The sequence below is a fragment of the Scylla paramamosain genome, unplaced genomic scaffold (assembly GCF_035594125.1).
Source record: "Scylla paramamosain isolate STU-SP2022 unplaced genomic scaffold, ASM3559412v1 Contig139, whole genome shotgun sequence".
Taxonomy (NCBI): domain Eukaryota; kingdom Metazoa; phylum Arthropoda; class Malacostraca; order Decapoda; family Portunidae; genus Scylla; species Scylla paramamosain.
In genome coordinates, this window is record NW_026973804.1 from 142,501 (window position 1) to 149,284 (window position 6,784).

A 6,784-nucleotide genomic window follows, 5' to 3' on the forward strand; every position below is an offset into this window, starting at 1 on the left:
CAGGGGATGACAAGGAACACCTCAAAATTAATGTACACGCATGTACAGACCGACTGCCCCTCTAAAAATGCTTCAAACTTTCCTTGTTTTGTACTAAGCTTGAGCAACCTGGTACACTCACGGGGCACACAGTACCCCCGGGCCGTCCCCCAACACCTCAGGACTCGGGAAAGGGGGGTCCCAGGCCGGGATGGAAATAAATAAATAAAAATAAAAGCTGGAACCGGCCTTACCTTTCTTGAGGGCGTCTTCTTTATGTCTGTACATATTTCCACGGTGGCACACGCTACTAGCCGCCCCCTGGACACGCGCTCCCTCGCCACCTCACGCATGTACAGACCGACTGCCCCCTCTCTGAAAAAGCAACAAATTCAGCCCTATATCAAGTCTGACTCGTGCCTGTTTACATTTCTCTGGGTCTCTGTCAGGGGCTCAGGCGTGTAGAATGAAGAGAATGATAGAAAACGAAAGATTTTCAGGGGAAACTAGTTATAAGTCTATTATAAAATACCGTGATACAACCACTAATAATGTCTTAATAATGCACTTTTTCCTAACAGTATACTGAGGTCGACAAACTGAAAGGCTTTGGAGTGAGTCAACAAAGACTGATTTCAACTAATTAATTGCTTGGTATGTCAGTCACTTTGAATCGTCTTTTTGCCTTGTGACTAATTTTTAATGTCTCGGTTAGGTTAGGGTTATGTTAGGTTAGGGTTAGGTTAGGTTAGGCTTTGGTTAGGTTAGGTCAGGGTTAGTGCTAGGTTAGGTTAGGGTTAGGTCAGGGTTTGGGGTTAGGGTTAGGGTTAGGTTAGGTTAGGTTAGGTCAGGTCCAGGTCAGGTTAGGTTAGGTTAGGTTATGTTAGGTTAGGGTGTAAGGTTAGGTTAGGTTAGAATAGTTAAAAAAAAAAGATATTTTTTTCAGGTGAGGGCCAGTTAGGTTGCTTTTGTGGTACAGATTTAAGGTACAGTGACACATGTTACAGTGCATTATAGAAGGTATGACGAGGCCTTCCAAATTATTTAGCACCATAGGAGTACAGTGCTGTGGTACTGTAGCACTGAAATATGGTTAAGCAAACACAAAAAAAAAAAAGATATTTTTTTTCAGGTGAGGGCCAGTTAGGTTGTTTCTTTTGTGGTACAGTTTTAAGGTACAGTGACGTGTGCATGGTACAGTCGCATTCATGGTGAAGGTAGACAAGGCCTTCTTGCACCATTAGCATCATAGGGTGTAGTGATGTGGTATTGTAGCACTGAAATATTAAGAACACGAAAAAAAACGATATATTTTTTTTTAAGTGAGGGCCAGTTAGGTTAGAGTTTTTGGGGTACAGTTTAAATGTACAGTGACGCATGGTATAGTGAGCTTATGGTGTAGGTAGACAAGGCCTTCCTGCACCATTAGCACCACACAGAGAGAGAGAGAGAGAGAGAGAGAGAGAGAGAGAGAGAGAGAGAGAGAGAGAGAGAGAGAGAGAGAGAGAGAGAGAGAGAGAGAGAGACTTAACCAAACCTAACTAACTGAATTAATATAAAAAAAACCTAACCTGATGGAAAGAAATAAAGAAAAAATAAAAGCTGCAACCGGCCTTAATTTTCTTGAGGGCGTCTTTTTTATGTTTTTACATATTTCCCTGGTGGCAGACGCTTACTAGCCGCCCCCTGGCGACACCCCTCGCCATCTCACACATGTACAGACCGACTGCCGCTTTAAAAAGCAACAAATTCACTCCTACTATCAAGTCTGACTGGTGCGTTTGTTTACATTTCTCGGTGTCTCGGTCTTCAGACTCAGGCCTGCAGGATGGGGAGAATGTTAGAAAACGAGAGAGTTTTAGGCAAAACTAATATAAGTTAATGTTGTGATACAAAACTTACAACCACTAATAATAATATACCTCATGTTTTAATAATGCCAAGACAATACAAGATAAACATTAATGGACCTCCTAAGAATGAAAAATAAGATGGAGATAGACAAATTAGGAAAAGAAATAGGCTTCTATAGAGTATTACTGTGTGTGTGTGTGTGTGTGTGTGTGTGTGTGTGTGTGTGTGTGTGTGTGTGTGTCACTAATTTCTATCTCTTTCTCTCTCTCCTGAGAACTTACATTTCATATTGCTGTACATCAACATGAAATATCACCACACAAAGCCTCTCTCTCTTTCTCTGCACCTTTCACAACACAACACAACACTTTATCACACTAATCAGTAAACAATACCAAAAGCTCCCCTTCTGCAGGCCTGACTCCTCCCTCTTCATTCAGACCCTTTCTTTCCCTCTCTCTCAGCTTGCCCGCCTTCGTATCTGCGTCTATATTTACTCTTGATCTCAAGTATACAACTCTACACCATACTGACCTATAGGTACAGTGCAAATAGCTTTTCTTCCTCCCTGTTTTTCCTGTCTCTCTGCCTGTCTGCCTCTTTCTCCCTCTCTACTGACTCATGGCTCAAAGATACAAGCTCTAATTAAGCTTTGAACCTCTCTGTCTCTACAATATCATAAAACCTCAACACTCCAAACCAAGCTAGCCAATAACCCTGCCAGCACACCTACCTGCTCTCTCTGCCTCGAAGTCAGTCAGTCAGTCAGTCAGTCAGTCAGTCAGTCAGTCAAGCCATTCAACCAGCCAGCTAGCCATTCCAACCAACCAGCCAATCAATCAGTCACTCAGCTAGTCAGTCAGTCAGTCAGTCAGTCAGTCAGTCAGTCAGTCAGTCAGTCAGCCAGTCAGTCAGCCATTCAACCAGCCAGCTAGCCATTCAACCAACTAGCCAATCAATCAGTCACTCAGCTAGTCAGTCAGTCAGTCAGTCAGTCAGTCAGTCAGTCAGTCAGTCAGCCAGTCATTTCAACCAGCCAGCTAGCCATTCAACCAACCAGCCAATCAATCAGTCACTCAGCTAGTCAGTTAGTCAGTCAGTCAGTCAGTCAGTCAGTCAGTCAGTCAGTCAGTCAGTCAGTCAGTCAGTCAGCCATTCAACCAGCCAGCTAGCCATTCAACCAACCAGCCAATCAATCAGTCACTCAGTTAGTCAGTCAGTCAGTCAGTCAGTCAGTCAGTCAGTCAGTCAGTCAGTCAGTCAGTCAGTCAGTTAGCCATTCAACCAGCCAGCTAGCCATTCAACCAACCAGCCAATAAATCAGTCACTCAGCTAGTCAGTCAGTCAGTCAGTCAGTCAGTCAGTCAGTCAGTCAGTCAGTCAGTCAGCCATTCAACCAGCCAGCTAGGCATTCAACCAACCAGCCAATCAATCAGTCACTCAATACTAGTCAGTCAGTCAGTCAGTCAGTCAGTCAGTCAGTCAGTCAGTCAGTCAGTCAACCAGTCAGTCAGCCATTCAACCAGCCAGCTAGCCATTCAACCAACTAGCCAATCAATCAGTCACTCAGTCAGTCAGTCAGTCAGTCAGTCAGTCAGTCAGTCAGTCAGTCAGTCAGTCAGTCAGTCAGTCAGCCATTCAACCAGCCAGCTAGCCATTCAAGCAACCAGCCAATCAATCAGTCACTCAGCTAGTCAGTCAGTCAGTCAGTCAGTCAGTCAGTCAGTCAGTCAGTCAGTCAGTCAGTCAGTCAGTCAGCTATTCAACCAGCCAGCTAGGCATTCAACCAACCAGCCAATCAATCAGTCACTCAGCTAGTCAGTCAGTCAGTCAGTCAGTCAGTCAGTCAGTCAGTCAGTCAGCCAGTCAGTCAGCCATTCAACCAGCCAGCTAGCCATTCAACCAACCAGCCAATAAATCAGTCACTCTCTAGTCAGTCAGTCAGTCAGTCAGTCAGTCAGTCAGTCAGTCAGTCAGTCAGTCAGTCAGTCAGTTAGCCATTCAACCAGCCAGCTAGCCATTCAACCAACCAGCCAATCAATCAGTCACTCAGCCAGTCAGTCAGTCAGTCAGTCAGTCAGTTAGTCAGTCAGTCAGTCAGTCAGTCAGTCAGTCAGTCAGTCAGCCATTCAACCAGCCAGCTAGGCATTCAACCAACCAGCCAATCAATCAGTCACTCAGCTAGTCAGTCAGTCAGTCAGTCAGTCAGTCAGTCAGTCAGTTAGTCAGTCAGCCAGTCAGTCAGCCATTCAGCTTAATGGCTGGCCATTCAACCAGCTGTATCAATCAGTCACTCAGCTAGTCAGTCAGTCAGTCAGTCAGTAAGTCAGTCAGTCAGTCAGTCAGTCAGCCATTCAACCAACCAGCCAATCAATCAGTCACTCAGCTAGTCAGTTAGTCAGTCAGTCAGTCAGTAAGTCAGTCAGTCAGTCAGTCAGTCAGCCATTCAACCAGCCAGCTAGCCATTCAACCAACCAGCCAATCAATCAGTCACTCAGTTAGTCAGTCAGTCAGTCAGTCAGTCAGTCAGTCAGTCAGTCAGTCAGTTAGCCATTCAACCAGCCAGCTAGCCATTCGACAAACCAGCCAATCAATCAGTCACTCAGCCTAGTCAGTCAGTCAGTTAGTCAGTCAGTCAGTCAGTCAGTCAGTCAGTCAGTCAGTCAGTCAGTCAGTCAGTCAGTCAGCCATTCAACCAGCCAGCTAGGCATTCAACCAACCAGCCAATCAATCAGTCACTCAGCTAGTCAGTCAGTCAGTCAGTCAGTCAGTCAGTCAGTCAGCCATTCAACCAACCCAGCTAGCCACCCAACTAGCTAACCAGCCAGTCAATCAGTCACTCAGCCAGCCAGTCAGTCAGTCAGTCAGTTAGTAAGCCAGCCAGCAAGCCAGCCAGCCAGCCAGTCAGTCAGTCAGTCAGTCAGTCACTCAGCCAGCGAGTCAGCCGGCCAGCCAGTCAGTTAGTTCTGTGGGCCTGTGTATGGTTCTGGTGGGCGTCTGACTTTGGTTTGTGTTAGGTTCAGCCTAGCCCCTCTCTGTTTGGTCTGTGTTTGGTCTCCTGGGCCATAGATGCAGCAAGACCGGTTCAAAATTCCAAGCACTGACGCACTGCACAGACTTCTACCACCTCATGCCTGCTTGGTGTGAAAGAGTCTGCTGGGACAAATGACCTACACAGCAACTTGTATCAGTCCCCCAGATGTGTTCCTGGAGAGCTCAGTGTTATGGATGCAGTGTGACATGCTGACTTAAGGGAAGGCTGTCTGTCGTGGCTGCACCTTGCTCATGTGGCTAAGAAAAGGCTGTGTTTGTTTGAAGTGCTGTACTGGTCATGCTGGGAAGTGTACAGGTCACCATTAGTAGTAGAAATGTTGCACTAGAATGAAATTAGTTGGGAAATGTAATGTACTAATTATTGGCAGGGAAAAGATGGTGACAGGGATGCTGGGACGTGCTTCACTGTGCACCGTGGTGGCCGCCCCTTGGTGCTTGGCGGTACCTTATAGGGCATCAAGGGGCAGTTATTGTAGTCTCATCTTACAGCAAAACAAGTAAAAGAAAAAAAAATAGTAATAATAATAATAATATAAAAAAATTTTTATCATTGTCTTGATGAGCACAAATCTTTCCCTGCCAATACATAAACAGCACATTTTTTCACTAAATTTCACCATTGTAGTACACATTTATACTAGTAATGATGACCTGTGAACACCAGGCATGACAACACTTGAAACACAGCCATTTTGTTAGCTACAGCATAGAGCAGCCACCAGACAGCCTTCCCCCACGTCAGCATGTCACACCACCTAAGATCCTGTCAGTCTGCTTTCAAGAACACATGAGGGACTAACAGGAGTTGCCATGTACTTAATTTCCTGCAGATTCTTTCACACCAAGGAGTATGAAGTTGGAAGTCTGTGATTGTAACTATCCTATCAATTTCAGCTTCTATTCTAATCTCTACTTAATCTCCATATAGTTCCATTTTGGCCTGTAAGTCACTGTTTACTTAATCAATCCCTCCTAAGACACTGCACTTTTTTCAGATTATAGAGCTGATAGGTCTCGGTAGGGGGTTGAGTGGTGACTTCAGAAGGGCCTTGGTGGGGGCTGACAACAGGGTTTGGTAGGGCTTGGCAGGGGTGACAGCAAAACTTCTGTTCCAAAATCTCACATCTCAAGCCACCTCATTACTTGAGAGGTGACAAAGGGCTTGGCAGAGCTTGACAGGGATTAGTGGGGGTGACAGAGGCAGGCAGGAGTGACAGGGGATGACAAGGAACACCTCAAAATTAATGTACACGCATGTACAGACCGACTGCCCCACTCTAAAAATGCTTCAAACTTTCCTTGTTTTGTATAAGCTTGAGCACCTGGTACACACTCACGGGCACACAGCACCCCCGGGCCGTCCCCCAACACCTCGGGACTCAGGAAAGGGGGGTCCCAGGCCAGGATGGAAATAAATAAATAAAAATAAAAGCTGGAACCGAGCCTTACCTTTCTTGAGGGCGTCTTCTTTGTGTCTGTACATATTTCCACGGTGGCACACGCTACTAGCCGCCCCCTGGACACGCCTCTCGCCACCTCACGCATGTACAGACCGACTGCCCCTCTCTGAAAAGCAACAAATTCAGCCCTATATCAAGTCTGACTCGTGCCTGTTTACATTTCTCTGGGTCTCTGTCAGGGCTCAGGCGTGTAGAATGAAAGAATGATAGAAAACGAAAAGATTTTCCAGGGAAACTAGTTATAAGTCTATTATAAAATACCGTGATACAACCACTAATAATGTCTTAATAATGCACTTTTTCCTAACAGTATACTGAGGTCGACAAACTGAAAGGCTTTGGAGTAGTCAACAAAGACTGATTTCACTAATTAATTGCTTGGTATGTCAGTCACTTTGAATCGTCTTTTTGCCTTGTGACTAATTTTTAATGTCCAG